Source organism: Phyllostomus discolor, chromosome 1 (genome assembly GCF_004126475.2).
Source record: "Phyllostomus discolor isolate MPI-MPIP mPhyDis1 chromosome 1, mPhyDis1.pri.v3, whole genome shotgun sequence".
NCBI classification, from domain to species: domain Eukaryota; kingdom Metazoa; phylum Chordata; class Mammalia; order Chiroptera; family Phyllostomidae; genus Phyllostomus; species Phyllostomus discolor.
The window spans coordinates 50,975,750-50,994,224 of record NC_040903.2 but is presented as its reverse complement, the minus strand read 5'-3'; the positions used below and the strand labels follow the sequence as shown (position 1 = coordinate 50,994,224).

Genomic DNA, 18,475 nt, shown 5'->3' with positions numbered 1-18,475 from the left:
GGAAAAACATTGAAAATGTACCCAGTTAGTTCCTCTACTCAGGAAAGAGCTGGATTAAATTTTGGTCACTACCTATATATATATATCTTAGTAGTATGGTTCAACATTTCTAAAGGAGTGTGAAAGAAGTAAAAGCTGAAAATCCTTAGTGCCTAATCTATTACTCCTCTAGAAACCATTGTATAAAAGTTAAGATGTATTTCCATCCCATGTATACATATGTACACACATACATACATACATACATACATATCCTTTCTACATCCTATATATATTGCATACACATCAGTTCTATCCAGAAGGTATCCACCCATGTAATATGAAAAAACAGAGACATTTACTGAAGAAGATACAAGGTGCAAGAAACACTGTACATACAATGTACAGTGAAGCCTCAGGACCCTTCAAATTAGGCACCCATGATTCATCTTCAGGTATGGACTTCTTAAGGAAATCTGGTTCACTGGTAGCAGTTTGAATTGTCATTAGCAACGGCAGCACGATGTTTCTTCTGCTCTGGTAGCAGAAACAGCAGAGTGAATTTTTCCATAACATGTTTTATGCCAAGATCCTGTGTCAAAATCTTGGACACAAGAGTTTTTGGAAACCACAAATCAGCTAGTTCTCACACTGTCAATCACTGATCTCTGGATTTTCGTTGATTGCAGCCCATACACGTTCAACATTCTTAGGCGTTCTGCTTATTGAAGGCCTTCCAGAACATGGATCATTTTCAGCACATTCTTGACTATCTTTGAGGCATTTCTCCCACACTTTTGTTTGTACTGCACTCATTGAGTCATCCCTAAAAGCCTTCTGAATTATCCAAATAGTTTCTGCAGAGGAATGTTATCACCCAAATAGTTTCTGCAGAGGAATGTTCAAGCTTAACAAAAAATGTGATGTAAATTCATTGCCCTACTTGCTCAGTCATTTTAAATGAGATGGCCAAACAGTACACGTGCTCACTCAACAGTGTTTACCACTCCCACTGACTAGTACAGTGAAGTTGTCATTGTTCATGCATGTACATTCCAGTACACCCTTCTTGACTGCCAGATTACATGGATGGCATGCAAACTGTTCTCATAATACTAACCATGGCTGGACTTTTTCCAGATAGACTTTGTATATATGCAAGATATCTAGATAGATAGATGGTAGATAGATAGATGATGATAGATGATAGATGATAGATAGATAGATAGATAGATGTATCCCTTCATCTTCCTCCTCACTTCTGTTCCTTTTAGACCTTGGTAACCACATATTCTTCTTTTCTCAAAGCCCATTTGCCTTCACTTTTCCAAACAAAGCTATATAATTCCTCATTACTATAGTACCTTCTTATCTCCTATTCTCTACAAACTCCCAAAAATCTAAAAAAATTGAGATATTAATAAACTTAAACTAAAACAGTTTAATATTTTGGTTCCCTAGTAGTACATACATTTTAAAAAGTTGCATTTTATTCCTCCAATAAAATTCTAAGAAGAAATGATTTATTCCATCCTTCCACAAGAAAAAGAAATCTATAATAATATAATTTTAAGTAAAATTTAAGTAAATATTTAAATAAAATTTAAAAGTAAGTTTTAAAAAGTACAAAATTTAAGTAAAAATGCTAGGCAGCTATATACTTTGTATGTTTTTATAGCTTTCCCTGGATTTAAGCTCCAGGAAGGACCTTTCATATATCTTATGTGACACTCATTTTATTTCCAGTCCATCCATCATTCAAGTCTCTCCATCTTCCTGACCACATATAACCATCATCAAACCAATAGAAACAGATCATCATCTTCCTAAAGTATCAATTTATGTTCTTTCCAGGCTATTCCGTCTGCTCTCCACATTGTATGTTAAGAATTAGTTTTTCTCTAAGTGTAAAATTAATAACATCCAGTACAAAATATAGTCTCCTATTATTGTTACAATAGAAAACATACTCTTACTCCACAAAGACCTACCTCTAGTGCCCCATTTCCTACAATGATCCCCCTTGCTCTTTGTGTCCCAAGCACACTAACATCTTTCCTTCATGCTCAGCACCAGATTTTCCCTACCACCAAGTTAATTCTTCCTCATGTATTTCACCTCAAAACAACTATCACTTCCTCAGGAAGTCATTCATTACTTCCCAAACCAAGTCCTTCTCCCCATGATAAGCACAAGAAATTCCACATTCCACTCCTTCACAGCATTAGACATAGTTAGAATTATGCATCTATTTGCATAATTACTTAATATCTTTCTTTAACTACTGTTCTATAAATTCACAAAAGCAAAAACCTTATATCTTTGCTTAACAATTCATCTCTAGTTGCTAGCATTGTGCCTGACATAGAGTAGGTGTTCCATACATATTTGTTAAATTAATAAATTGTTCTGAGGCATAATAGAAAATACCACCTCATCAACTAACTAAAGCCTGAACATTGATGCTTTGGCATCTCTTTCAACTCAGTCTAACAAGTATCTATTTTTTAGTTCATTTTGTGTCCAGCACAAAGGTGAATAAAATAGCTTCTACTCTCAAGGCTGTAGCCTAAAAGTGTTGAATGATGTATAATAAAAAAGTGACAAAAACTAAGAAACTGACCAACTAATATCAGGCCACCACTGTTCTAAGAAATAAATACCCATGACCCTTGCAACAACCCTATGAGGGAAGCAGTATCATTAACTTTTACAGGATCACACAGGCCTTACATAGAGGAATCAGATCCTAACTCCAGGTGGTCTTGTGTCCTGAGCTATTCCTCCTAGGAGCAATACAACACTGCCTCTTGTAAGGCTGATATGAGCACAATAAAGTCATGTAAAAAGTTCTACAAAATCCCATTGGTTAAGAAGCTTACAGAGGAACAATAATATTTCATTGGGTTATGAATGTGTAGGTCCCCAGGAAAACAAAACGTGGGAGGAGGAGAGCAATCCAGGCAAAGGGAAGAATAGAAAACAAACGAAGAAGTCTTAAATGTGCACTAACATTTAAGGACTACCCTAATAGGTCAGAGTGCTAGAAATCAGATGAAAATCACCTTGAGGCAAGGGTGGAAAGGACTTTGAGGCCTTCCTAAGCTAAAGTGTTTTTAATTTATTTTATAGGTGATAAGATAGCACTGAAGGATTTTAATCAGGTACTACTATTATGAGAATGATGTTTGGCATATTTTGTTTTGGACAGAATATCACTTCTGTCCAAATGCAAGAATATCACTTGTTCTTCTGTCTCTTGATATCATTTCCACCACTGCCTTCATATTACGCCTCAACTCTCAGTTCCTCCAGGAAGCCTTCCCTAACCACCTTTCTCCAGCTAGGTCAGATTCTCCCTTTCATTCTTTTAAATCATTTGTTTATTCTTACAGCTCCCCTGGAATTTTATTCTAACACCTACAACAGCTTGAATTATGTTTCATGAGTGACCCAAAGTCATGAACTAAGTAAGGGTTTGCATGCATATAAAACTGGAGTCATCAGTAGTTAAAGCCATAGGAATAAATGAAATAGACAAAGAAACACATGCGAGATGGAGGACAAAAAAGCAGATGTGAAATACCAGAAGAACACCATTATAGTAAACTTAAGCAGAATAAGTAAACCCAGGGGAAATACCCCTGAAAAGGAACCATGGGGGCAGAAGGTAAACTAGGAGAGGGTGCGACCTGGTAGGCAGGAGATGAGATAACATCAAGGAGGTGTCGGTCTCCAGGGACAAATGCTGAACAAAGATTAGGTAAGATGAAGATTTTTTAAAAAGCAGTGGACTTGGCCTTTTCCAGAAGATCTCCAATAAAATGAGGCAAGGAAATCAGATAAATATCTAAGGACTGAGAAGGAAAAAGATCAAATGCCAAAGACATCTTAAAGATACTCCATGGTAAAGAAAACCATCGGAGAGAGGGATGGAAGGTACAGAGAATAAGTAGCATAAATGGTAGGTAGAAAATAGACAGGGGAAGGTTAAGAATAGTATAGGAAATGTAGAGGCCAATGAACTTATATGTATGACCCATGGACATGAACTAAAGGGGAGGAGTGTGGGTGGGAGGGGGTGTGCAGGGTGGAGGGGAATAAAAGGGGCGAAATGGGACAACAGTAATAGCATAATCAATAAAATATATTATTAAAAAAGAAAACCATCAGGGTTCAATCAGAGTTTAGAGGAAACTTGTTCAGAAACTAAAAGAAAATAATCTCAGTTTACCAGTTCCATGTAATTCCTCAGGTTTTCTGTAATAATTCTGTTTAATATTTCCTACCATGGGTGGGAATTAGGGGTCTTTCAAAATACTACAGAAAGATTTTTAGCCTCATGTTTTCTGCCATAACTCCTCCAGGAAGTTAACAGTACTTATTTACCCTCTTCCCTCCCTACATTGTACACTTTGCCCCCTAAACTTGTTTCCCTTTAGAGTTTTATCAATTTTGCATTGGATTTAATTCTTAGTATATGAAAGGCATTTAGTCAGCATCTCTTGTCTATTTCTATCTAGAAAATAGAAGAGCCACCTGAGCATGGGTAATTTGCAATTTTAACTCACCCTCTAAGTGGGTATGTAGTGCCTTAAAGAAGGTATCAGTTTAAAACCAGCTTGCCTCCTATGGCATTATTTGATGGGCGAGGTAGCACTGGCTACAGGTATGGTTTTCAATGTGAGAAAAATCATTGGGGTAGGTGATTTCTATCCCATATCTTCAATCAAAATACAAAGTGTTAATATTTTATTTTTTTCCTATTTAACAATCACCTTTTGAACTGATATTTACAAAACCTCAAAACAAGTTCCAAATGCTGATAAAATTAATTTTTGACTCAAAAACTGTGATTTGCCCACACTGAACAAATTTGACTCATTCATCTAAGCACTTCACAATATAAAAATAATGAGAGAGGGAGTATATCATGGCCTTCTAGAATCAGTTATCCTTCATCAGGAATACTTAAAATGGGCTTCTGGTCAATATGGAGGTGTAGGTAAATACACTTTGCTTCCTTCACAAAAGAAGGATAACAACCAATTTAAAAGCAAAAACAAACAAACAAACAAACAAACAAACAAAAAAACAGAACAACCAGGTAATTGAACTGTATAGAAGTCTGACAACCAAGGAGTTAAAGAAACATTCATCCAGACTAGTACAAAAGGCAGAGATGGGAAGATGAGGTGGTGAGGACATCTGACAAGGAGGCTGGTGGACCCACATTCCCATGCAGATAAGCAGGGAGGAGCAACTGGGGAGTGAGACAAACTGTGCAACCCGGGGTTCCACCACAGGGAAACTAAAGCCTCAAAACTTCTCACTGTAAAAACCTGTGGGGGTTTCGATGGCAGGAGAAACTTCTAGCCTCACAGGAGAGTCTGTTGGAGGGGCCCACAGAATCCTAAAATGCACACAAACCCACCCACCAGAGAATCAGCACCTGATAGGGCACAATCCTCTTGTGGGAAGTGAGGGAAGTGACTGAAAGTAGAGTGAGAGCCCAACAAGTGGCATTGTTCCCTCTCTGACCCCTCCCCAACACACAATACCACAATGGCAGTGAAGTGGGTTGCACCACCCTGGTGAATACCTAAGGCTCTGCCCCTTACAAAATAACAGTTGTGCACAGACAAAGAAATATGGCCCAAATGAAAGAACAGATCAAAACTCCAGAAAAAAATAAGCAACAAGGAGATAAGCAACCTATCAGATGCAGAGTTCAAAACACTGGTAATAAGGATGCTCACAGAAATGACTGGGTATTGTTGTAAAACAGAGGAAGAAGTGAAGGCTATGCAAATTGAAATAAAAAAAAACATACAGGAACCAACAGTGAAGGAAAGGAAACTGGGACTCAAATCAACATTTGTAACCAAAGGAAGAAATATATACTCAGTTGGAGAAATAAGAATTGAAAAAAAATGAGTAGAGGCTTAGGAACCTCTGGTACAACTTTAAACATTCCAACATCTGAATCATAGTGGTATCAGAAGGAGAAGAGGATGAGCAAGAAATTGAAGATTTATTTGGAAAAATAATGAAGGAAAACTTCCCCAGTTCAGTGAAGGAAATAGACATGGGAGTCCAGGATGCTCAGAGAATCCCAAAGAATTGGACCCAAAGAGGAACACACCAAAACATATCATAGTTAAATTGACAAACATTAAAGATAAGGAGAGAATCCTTAAAGCAGCAAGAGAAAAGGAGACAGTACCTATAAAGGAATTCCTATAACACTATCAGCTGATTTTTCAAAAGAAAACTTCCAGGCAAGAAGGGGCTAGAAAGAAGTATGCAAATTCATGAAAAGCAAGGACCTACAACCTTGATTACTCTAACCAGCAAAGCTATCATTTAGAATGAAAGGGTAGATAAAGTGCTTCCCAGACAAGGTCAACTTAAAGGATTTCATCATCACCAAGCCCTTATTATATGAAATGTTGAAAGGACTTACCTAAGAAAAAGAAGATCAAAACTATGAATAGTAAAATGACAACAAACTCACAACTATCAACAAATGAACCTATAAAACAAAAACAAAAGCAAACTAAGCAAACAGCTAGAACAGGAACAGAATCACAAAAATGGATATCACATAGAGAGGTATCAGTGGGGAAGGGGAGGTGGGAGAATGGGGGAAAAAAGTACAGGGAATAAGAAGCATAACTGGTAGACATAAAATAGACAAGGAGAGGTCAAGAATAGTATAGGAAATGGAGAAACCAAAGAACTTATATATGTATGACCCATGAACATGAACTATGTGAGGGGAAGGAATGCTAGAGGGAGGGGGTGAGAGGCAGATTAGGGAAAAGGGGAGAAAAAATGGGACAACTGTAATCGCATAATTAATAAAATATATTTAAAAAGAATAATTAAAATGGACTACCCTCAATATGAAAATATTTCAAATTATTTACCATATTGTAAAATAATGGGCAGTTGGGCAGAACTGAGCAGACCAACTCACTGAATTATAACTTTATAGCAAAATGATCATATTAAAATAAATCTTGAAAAATGAAAAACAGTATTCTTCAAACCACTACACTTTATATGCTTTGTTTTTCACTATTATGTTATAAACAAAAAATAATGAAAATGGTAAATATTACATGAAAAACAGTGCCACATTTCAACACTGTAGATACTTTTCTTTGTGTTTAATGTTGAAACAAGTTCAAACTGTTAAGAAAATTCTTAGAGCCCTATCCAAATTATGTGAATATTTTTAATTGTTAATTAATTTTAATATAATAGCTGTAACTTATATATACTTATATTTATGTTATATATAAGTTGAAATTAATGAAGACTGCATTATTTTAATTAAAAAAGAAAGTACCTACTGAGAAAAATTGAGTGCAATATTAAACACAATGCACCAATTCCATTTTTAGTACTTTTGTTCACATTTAAAGTAATTTAAAATTCAACAAGCAATAACATTTAAATTAAAACTGTTCAAGAGCAGTATTAAGATAAGCTAGAGTTATGAAAGCTCAGGTTATTTTACAAATTTTCAGAAAGTTTGATGGTTAAAGCACTGATTAGTACTTGCTGTGACCAAGTGCTTCACAAGCTTCCGTGGATTCCTTTAAACCTCCAGTTTCAGAACAATAAGGCATAGATAGTTGCCACTTTAGTTATTTATCCACATTTTATTTAAGTAAATAATATCATCTTCTCTTTGGTTATTCTAGTAATTTTGAGAACTTGAAAGATCCAGGAAGTCTAAAGTGCCACATGAGCACGTAGGCGGCCTGATGGAAGGAAAAAAAGGATTTTAAAAAAGAACTAAAATCACTTCCTGTGGTTAACGTTTTAGAACCTAGTTCAGAATAGTCTACCAATATTGTGGGTTTGTTGGTATCTTATTTATGAGCATCAGAAACAGTCCTACACGGGTGCCATGCTTTGAGTAGAACGCATGTGTGAGACAGATGGAACTTGTATTTCTATCAGATGTAATTAAAGACTTACGGAATATACTGCCAAATACTACAAATTTAAACCATTTTAGAATAAATTTACTATTGCTTTGACAGCAGTTTCAACAAAATACCTGGCTATTCAAACAAAGGAGAAGATTGAGTACATGGAACTACTAGAATTATTGCAATTTAAAATATGGTAGTTTGATACATTTATTTTATTAAACAATATAACCTCTTCAAATTTAAATTTAAGAATTTTACTGTAATAGAATACATTAGGATATTTTATGTGAAAAATTAGGAAACAGCTTTTAAATGAGCTCTCCCAAGGAGAAATTAATAAGTCAGAGAGAACAGAGTCAAAGATTGAACATCGAATGAAACTACTTTCCATGCAGTGGAAGAAAGCCACCAGGACACCATTCTCTCATGGTTTCCCACCATGTTCTGGAAATCCTTTGTCAATAATGCCAAATGCGTCAGAAAGATAAGTTCGGATAGCGCTATTCAATGACAAATTGATTGACTAACTAGAAGATGTTGGTGATGCTGGCAAGTGCAATTTTAGTTGAAATGAAAATTCAGTGCAGATGGCAGCAGTCTGAGGACTAAATGAAAGTTTAGAAAAGGGTTCCCAGAGCAGCGGCTCAGTGCTGAGGAGAGGAGGCAGGAAACCGAAAGAGAGCAGGAGCTGGGTGGGCACCATGGCTGGGATCACCACTATGGCAAGATCCAAGTTCTGCGGCAACAGTCTCATGATGCAGAGGAGAGGGCCCTGTGCCTCCAGCAGGAAGTGGAGAGAGAATGACAGGCCAGGAACAAATCATCATGTTGTACACCTTAAATATATACAATTTTTATTAAGTATATTTTATAAATAAAAAAACAAGTAACAGAATAATATATTGTTAGGTTAAAAAGTGAGTTTCAAAATAAAAAATATGGTCTGATCAAAATTTTACATAGTATGTAAATATAGATTCATATATATGAAAAAAATGAAAGGAAAGAAGTATATCAAAATACCAAATCCAGTTGGCAAAATCACTTATTTTTTATTTTATAATGAATGTATATCAATTTAATAAAAGATTTCCTTTAGTATAACAAGTATTGACTTTATCTTATTTGATACTGTATTTCTTAACTTTAAAGTTGACACATTTTTGTTTTATTTCAAGCATCTTATATATCAAAGCCAAGTAAGAAAATCTATCTCAAAAGAAAACACAAAACCCATTTGTTAATTAACAAAAATTGCCTTACTTCTTTGAGGAAATTTAATGATCAAAAAGTTGATATGAATTATATAATTACTTAAGTAGAAAATAAAACTCTTCTTCTAAATGAAGAGAAATTAATGAACAATAATTCAGGTCTTTTTTTAGCCACATTAAAAATTTAACAATGACCAAGAATTGGTGCAGTGTGTGTCTATAATATTTTTTATATCATTTTCTAAAATGTTATTTTAAATATATTGGTAAAATTTGTTCTTCCTGCAGACCCTTTTTTGCTAAGAAAGTAAGCCATATAAGTATACATTTCAGGAAGGAAATTAGAGTTTCAGCCAAATTAAATAGTTTTTTCTTCTCCCTCCTCTTGCTACCTGCATTGTAAAATACAATACTGAATTTTAGGATTGGTGAGGAACACCAAATCCATAAAATCTAGTCTACCTTTATATGTTTTAAGAAAATGAAATATGAATAAAATTTAGTATATAAACTGTGATCATTTTTTTTAAAAGAACATGAGGTGAGAAAGTATTGGATTGGAGTCAGATATATTGGAATCAAGATTCTTAATTGCCATAAATGATCACTTTCAATTTTCTGCACTTGCTATATACATCAATATATTTATTTATCTATTCCACAAAAAGAGTGAGAGGGACAGGCTACGGCCCAGCCCTCTTAAAGGGCTTTATCTTAGTGGTATGAAAAGCAACAAGAGGTACATGAATAACTAAAGATAATTATGAAGTTTGTTTTAAAAAATTGTGAAGGAAATGAAAGTGATATAGGCTTAAAGATCAGAGGATGACTTAGTGAGTGCAACAGGTCACAGAAAACTGCTGAACTTCATTGACATTTGAGCTGAGACAGGAGGGAGGAGGAGGAATCACAAATGTCTAGCCAAGCAATCCCAGTAAAGGGAAAAGCAAGTTTGTAAAGTGGGAATGCACTTAGGGTGTGAGGCACGAAAAGGAAGTCAGGACAATCAGAGGTCATGAGCATCTGAGCATGAAAAAACTCTCTGTCTTTGACTCCCTACTGGTCCCTGCTGCTTTCCCTGGACTCACCAAAGGACTAGTTTATCATGAGCCACTACATGCTTGTTTACTTGTACAAACATTCCTATCATTAATCCTTCTTGACACTGGACTGTAAAAGATGTTAACTTATGAAATTTGGTGAGAAGGAACAGAAAAGTAAAAGTTTCTCAAATTTGTTACATATATATAAAGGGCTGTGTAATACTATTTACCCAAAATATGATAAAACAGTTCCTTAAATAGAGAAAGAAAACAGTTATATTACCCTTATGTCCCATTTATAAATATTACCCTTATGTCCCAATAACTATTGTATTTGTGTGCATATTATATGTGTTATTTTCCATACCATAGTTTTCAGATGAGCCCTTTTTAAAAGTCTGAGCAAAGTTTATTATTTAAGTGTTTTTATCAAATGGCATTCAGAATTCTAAGTCCAATTTACTACTTCTATTTTATGAACATATTAAACTTACAGAAAGCCTGGTGTCCAGCCTATATTAATTCTATTTTTAAACCATGAAATTATCCTTAGAATTTTTTAAAGTCTTGCTCATTAAAACGATCATTATGTAAAACGTGTGGTCTTTCCTGAAAAGCATATTACAATTATTTTTATTGTAGTTAAATAATTTTGATTCACAGCTTAATGGCATCCATATTAGACAAAATTAAACATATTAAACAGAGCATTTCATGTCTGAGTATTTTTACTCTTGGCAAATATCGTAAAATGCTAACGAACTTTTCACTAGGAGAATGACGAGCACTGTTAAAACTAAACACTTGCCTTTCCTAAAATAGAGAGGTGTGTAAGATTGATTAACTTTTAAAAATCCCCTTTCTAGAGATACGATAGAAAATTAAAAGTGATGAATGAAATTATATCTTTAAAAGGTCAGTAATTCCTTCTGTAGAACATTTTATTGTTACTGGATAGTTAGGGTTTAAATCGTATACATAATGACTATTTAATGCACTGAATTTCAAACAATGTAATCACAAAACAAATGTATTTGATGTTTTTAAATGTATTTATAAACAAAAAATATACAGAAAAGGTTTGGTAAATGTGAAGAATATAAATTGGTAATTCACAAATATATAAATTATACTATTTCTAGAAGAAGAATAGGATAAGGACCCACTTGGTTCAGCTTTTACTCCATATGTAGCATCTGTTATTATCTAGCAGTTCTTGTGGGTACAGGACATTCACAGTGAACAAGACAGAGAAGGATTCTTCACCCACGTACTTTCTACTCTGAGGAATGAAGGTTGATAAAGCAGAAGAGAAGTAGGTGGTGAACAGTGAAACCACAGTCAGCAGGTTCTTTAAGACAAACAGCATATGCAGGTGGAAACACAAAGACTAAGCGCCAAACATGCAAAAGTTTACAAGAGTCAAAGTGAGGAGAAGTAGGTAAGGATTCTGAAATCCTATGAGTGATGTGATGGGGCTCTCATCTGCCCAACCCAGAAAAATAACCATACACTCGCATGTAAGAAACAGTAAGAAAGGATAAAGACACCCTTATAAATTTCCCCAAAAATCCTTGAGCTGGATAGATTATATTTAAGTTTCATATAGGACATTAAGTAGAACACAAAGAGAACTATCAGGAAAAAATAAAATAATATTTATATTACTTTTTTCATTTTTTAAATGTCTTTGTATTCTTTTTAATTTTTTTATTTTTTATTGACTTGATTAGGGTGACATTGGTTAATAAAATTATGTAGGTTTCAGCTGTATCATTCTATTGTTTAATATACCATCTGTCTTTTGTATCATGTGTTCACCACTCCAAGTCCTAAATTATCATAGACTGAAATTATTATAAAGATTATTGTTAAAAAAGTAAATTTTAAAAAAGTTGAATGTACCTTCCATTATTGCTGAAATAATGTGGTAAATAATAGCTTGATATTACTTGAGTATTTTGTGTGTTCTTTGGTGATATAAGTTTTGTAAATTTTTCCAAATATTTGATGTAACTGAAATAGCATTACACAAATAGCAGCACCTAGAAATGTGGAGAAAGAGGCTATGGTATACAGAGTGCCCAAATACACTTGTACCTTGGCAATTTAAGAAGTAAGTTCTGTTCACTAGAATGTTGTAGTATATAGGAGATAACACAGATCTAATTAAATACAAGACCTCCTCTTCTGCCTCTCTTTCCGACTTTTAAAGACCCCTGTGATTACCCGGGGCCCAATGGAATAATCTAGGGTAACATATCTCTTTTAATGTCAGGTGATTAGCAAGCAGTCTTACTTCCATCTACAGTTTTACTTCCCCTTTGCTTCACAGGTTTCGAGGATTAAGACATGGACATCTTTGGGCACCCATTATTTTGCCTACTGCACTTCACTTTGCTTTGAAGTCCCTGCTTTACTACTAAAGCATATACACTACTAAATATACTTAGAAGACAAAGGTTGAAGTGCCATGCCATTCACTGTGAGCTAGTGTTCAGAGAAAGAACTTATTCAAATTTCGGCTTCAGCATTTAATGACTATTGAGCATATTTTGAAATCATCAAGGTAATGCTTTCCTCATCGAAGAAATGTAGACAAAGCCCTGGCTGGTATGGCTCAGAAGATTGAGTACTGGCCTGAAACCAAAGGATCACCAGTTTGATTGCCAGTCAGGGCACATGCCTGGGTTGTGGGGGAGATTCCTGGGGGGGTGGGCGCAAAAGAAGCAACCACACATTGATGTTTCTCTCCCACTCATTCTCCTTCCCTTCCTCCTCTCTAAAAATAAATAAACAAAATCTTTAAAAAAACAAAATGTACACAAAATTACTTCACAGGATTGCGATGATAAAGGTAAGAGAGTGAACACAATGCCTAGCTTAGTATAGTAAGTCCTTCAAAAACATTAGCTAATGTGACTACATTACTGAAAACAATAGATTATTTGCAACCTCTTCAAATTTCTGCCCAGGATTAAAACTATTTTCTTTCATGTATTCTCTACTGCTTTGTTCTTTAATATTTTACTAACTTGAATAATTGTTAAAATGTATATATCACTATAGCCAACATGCCAAGATATACTAAAGCTTTATTTCTTGGATGATTCAATAAGAGATTCTGAGGAGCATTATAATCTTGAATGGTATCTTAATCTTTCCAAAAAGAACAATGTATGGGTAATATTATTATTAAACAAATGATAGAAATATCATCTAGCGAAAAATGACAATCCATGGGATTTCACTCTATCTGTTCATGGTTAGAGAAAAGGCTATTAAAGCCAGTATGGTTGTTACCTTAAAGAGTTTAATTATTTATGTTCCTATTGATCTAGTACCTGTTTATGGTAAAAGGATTTTAAGCATCATAAAATTTTTCCTTAAATTCTATATCCCCAGAGGAGTTGCCACCTATGCAGTTATAGAGCCATTCCATCAGATTCTGACTCTTCCACATTTTTTATGACAGTCTTAGACAGGAATTCTTTTTCTATAATCACTCAGAACATGTATGTTTCCATATTTTCAAATGCTGCCAGAACACAAACATATTCTTTCCATTTCTTGGAATGGTATCCAAAATTAAATGTTTGATATTGAATATTAGCCATGTACTAGGTTCAAAATATAAATCAGGCTGGATCATACTGGAAAAGTCTTAGGTGGACAAAATATAAATGGAGGAAAAATGCATGGTAGCCCCACTATCATTATATGTTAACTGGTGACAGTAATCATATAATTGTTCAAAGGTGTTTGCTATTTTCAAAGGTTTAGAAGTAGGAACACCTTTTTGTAGCTCCAGCTCTGCAACTAATTAGCATATATTTTTTAAACAATTTACTTTTATGCCTTTGCGGTCATGCATGGCTTCCTTAATCTATAAAGTAAGAAAATAAAGACTAGGTCTCCAGGTTTCCTTCTAGTTTTAAATTTTTATATGCACATAGTCTCTAATCAAAATTCTCTCAAGAAAAAAATCATATTAACAAAATTATTTCATATGTACTTTGAAAACCCAGTAAAAATAAATGTACTCTTTCAACAGTATGCCTTAAGAGTGCAATATTTGCAGTGAGTTTCAATTCTGTTAATTTAAAAAATCAATAGCTCACTAACCTATACATAGATCTTAAAATATTATGTCCTTTGCTATGAGTTCCAGGGGATTTAACCAGTAGTAATTGATAATTTTAGGACCCTTTATTTTGTTTTTGTGGCATATTGAGACTTTCCAGAAACAAGCAGCTATGAATTTCACAAGAGTGCCCTCATTTCAGTGAAGTACCATCATCCTTGTTTAGACTATTGGCCTTTACAAGTCAGATCTAAAATCCTTAGAACATCTGTTGGCTGCCCCTACTAATACTAAGCTTTTACAACAAAGTGTTGTTGTTGCCTCTTAGAATTATCTGTGATTCTATTTTCCCAGCTGCCATACATGACAATGTCATTGTCTTAGAACATGCTAGTTCTGCTAACTTGTCTTAAAGAGGCCACAGTCTAAAATATACCAGTTGAGTATTTTTATACTTTTGCAGGAATAATAAACATCTTTTGGGCAATTGATCTTTAACAAAGGCATCTAGTTGTTTAGATGATCTATGACTAAATCAATGCAGAATAATTTAAGAAAAAATACTTCATGGACAAATGTATCTTACAGCACACTCTATGTAGATTAAGTTGTGCTATAAATAATGAGAATAAACCCAACCCTGGAGCTGAAGAGGCTTTTCTACATACACCGTAATTGGAAATTCAGTTTGATAGGAATATAGTGTCTTAAGAATGCGATTTTTGTAACAATTAATCCAATAAACCAAAGCCAGCAGTATCTTTACTATTGTAAGGATATTATATCTACTTAGACACATTTGCCATGGGAATACTATAATCCATAAGGAAGCATGGGAATAATTTTTGAAGAAAGCACAAAGTTAAAGGTTTTGCATCAATTTGTTTCTAAAGAAAATGGCCTGATTTTCCTTATAGAAAAGAATATCCCAACTAGGTATTGCCCAGGTTCACATTAAATGACTACAGCTGGGTACAACCATTAAAAAAATCTGGATACAACTACTAGAGGATACTTGGCCTGCATAAAGCAGAACATATGTTTTAGCTTTATGGCAACAGAGTGTGAGCTTTTTGTCACTTGGTTCTCTTAAGGCTTCCCAAAATGTGTTAATGTTCCAGGTGTCCACTTAATTCAGTTAGTACCAACATAAAGATTTTTCAAGATGTAGTCTAACTTTACTGAACTAAAAAATGTTTATTGGACTAAACTAATATAGCCGTCTATGAAGTTTCAGTAAGTTCTACATGATTACTTAACATTAAAATATTTATCAATTTGATTTAATTAACGAATTTGTTTACAATGCTCTGTTATTCAAAGTGGACCCCTTTTCATAACAAATAATTCATTACTTTATTAGCCTGTAGCAAATGGTTATACTTTTGATCAGGAATGTGTCCTAGTCTTACCTAAAAGTTGAAAAGACCAATTAATGACAAACAATTATTCAAAGTCTAATTTGGCGTTTTCATGCAGTACGTTCCACAAAACATCAAAGTATTTTATCTGATTTTCTCATGCACATTAGCAGATTAAATGGTCTGGGGAATCTTGAAATAAAGAAATCAGTTTGATTTTACTTAACTCAGCATTTCCAAAATTTATTTGACTATGGAATCCTTAGATCCCATGAAGAAATCAACCTCGTGCTGAAAGGACTTTAAAAGCCTTGGGATGGAAAAGGTCACCAAGTCTTCTTTGTATACTTCATTTTTTTCTTACAGATTTTATTTATTTAGTTTTAGAGAGAGAGGAGAAGGAAGGGAGAAAGAAAGGAAAAGAAACATCAATGTGAGACAGAAATTTTGATTGGTCGCCTCTCATATGCACTCCTACTGACCAAGGACCAAACCAGCAACAGGCACGTGCCCTGACTAGGAATCAAACTGGTGACCTTTCACTTTGCAGAACAACGCCCAACCAACAGAGCCACACGTGTCAGGGCTGTACACTTCATTTGTAATTCCTAAATAATTTTTTTCCAAAATGTTCAAGTCTACAAATTTTTTTTCACTTTAAGGCTTCTATATCTCATTAAAAAGAATAGAGGCTATTAATAAACTGGTAACCTTAACTTCAACTTTTACATAATCCAACTCAATATAGTAAATATTCAGTAAGGCACTATGCTTGGTATTGTAAAACTGTTATGCCATCCCTTAGTTTTCACTTGGGTAAACTAAGTAGACCAATGTCCTGCTATTTTTTTCCTTATAAAACACAATTCACATCCATCTGATCATCTTTCTGGAACCCTATCTTTTCAAAAATATCTACAATTATTTTGAATTATTATAACCAACACTAGGCATATTAGTCTAATCAATGTAGCATCCTCAATGAATCAGGAGATATTTTATTAAACACTGACACTTGTCTGACACTCTTTATGAGCATTCCTTTTTAAAATGGAATTCTTTGAAAATTTATGCAAAAACACCATATCAACAACATCCTCCCCACGCCTTAAAAAATTATGGCTTTTACTTGCCAGAGCACATCCTTACAGCAATGCCTTTCTAAGTGAAGTATTTTAAACTTCATAAATAAATGATAATAAATGAAATGATAAATAAATTAAGACAAGAGTGAAGCTTTTATCTCAGGAACATGGAAGGAAATAGAATTAACTCATACCCAACTATTGCATTCAGAAACAAATGGTTGCATCAGGGCACATATTTTTCAGAACTTACCTTAGAATAAAATAAAATTCTGTGAAGTAAGTGAAATGGAAATAGAGTCAAGAAAAAAAGTGAGTCATAAATATTTTCAATTGTTGTAGGTCAGCTTATATGGGTTTGTAAGTGGAACATGATGGACATCATCTGTTATGGTATTTAGTTTCCACTGAATACATTTTAAAAAGCAGCAGACAATCGACCAGGTGTGACATCCTTTATACTAATTTAAATTATGGTGAAAATATTGATGCAAACTTAAAATTATATGAGGAGTTAACATAGTTTTCAAAATTCTGCTAAGGAGTAAATGAACACTATGTTTAAAGATGACTGATACAGCAAAGTGAGGTGGTAAATAAAGGCACTAGAGAAACACAGTGTGATTGCTAGAGCATTGGCTGTCCATACAGGTTGGTTTTCATGAATCCAAATCGAGATCTGTTACTTTTGCAGGTTTTCTTTAGCCATGATCAGGTCTGCAAGTGCAGGTGTGGAGGGAGAGAACTGGATTAACCAGAATTAGAGTTTCGCTAAACAACAATAAGTCAAAAAATAAAAGCAAGGGAGCTGATAATGTCTTCAGGGAGTGATTATAATAATGGATTGTGGAATCTCAACTAAGTACTGAGGGAAATAGGAGAATGGAGACTTAGAAGTTTATAAAGGTGGTAGGAACAATGGGCAATAGAGCTCATGAGAGTCAAAGAATAAACCAAGAGAACTAAAGAGAGAACTGTGGAAACTTCAGTCTTAGTACTGAAAAAGAAAAATATCTGAAATTGAGCTTGTGGAGGGATTACAAATATAGTAACGCAAGATCTAGGATCTGATGGAAGAATGAACGAGACAAGGTGGTTGGTGCGCAAGCTCACGGAAGAAAGAAGGGCCGGGATCAGAGTGGCCAGACTAGAAGGTTTATCTCCGTGCTTATTGAGTCTCTAAGTTACCACAGACATAGGGATTGTTACATTAATTAAATTGGCAGGCCATTAGACTGAGAAACCTACATAAATTAGCAAACAAAATATAAGCCCTAAAATGCCTCCAGGATACAGAATCTAAACCCAAGGACAACCAGTCACAAACAGCCAATCAGGCCTTAAATACATTCAATCAATAATTTTAGTGTTTTGATCCAAACCACCAACCGAAAATCATTTTCGGTTTGGCGCTGTCTAATGAAAGTCTATTATTCCTTAAATAAACACTTGAATTTTTTTAATATGCTGTTTATCTTTTAGCAGCTTGAAGAAGCTGACAGCCCCAGGAGGCAACACTGAGGTCTACGGATAACACTAAGATGCAGAGGTAATGGATGGTCTTGTAGTGCAGACATGATTTTCAAAACTGAGAGCTGGAGAAAGTTGTCTGGAAACAGCATTCCCGGGGGAATGAAGGTGTGAAACTCAACCAGGTCTAGAGAGAGTTTCAGGGGACGGTACCCTAGAGGAAGAGCCAGCTGGAGGTCAAGGGAATGACTGGAAAAGAGCTCCAGAGAGCATAGTGGATGGGATTG

At 34.6% G+C, this 18,475-nt stretch overlaps 1 protein-coding gene and 1 long non-coding RNA gene across 3 annotated transcripts in view; one reads left to right on the top strand and one right to left on the bottom strand.

Annotated features, from left to right (window-relative positions):
- The window catches only part of CFAP299 (cilia and flagella associated protein 299), a 527,109-nt gene that overhangs the window by 395,468 nt on the left and 113,166 nt on the right, over positions 1 to 18,475 (bottom strand). The window lies entirely within an intron of this gene.
- LOC118499931 lies at positions 736 to 17,780 on the top strand. The gene is made up of 3 exons (XR_004902468.1): positions 736 to 848; positions 11,950 to 11,958; positions 17,768 to 17,780. It is a non-coding gene; the product is annotated as an uncharacterized LOC118499931 (long non-coding RNA).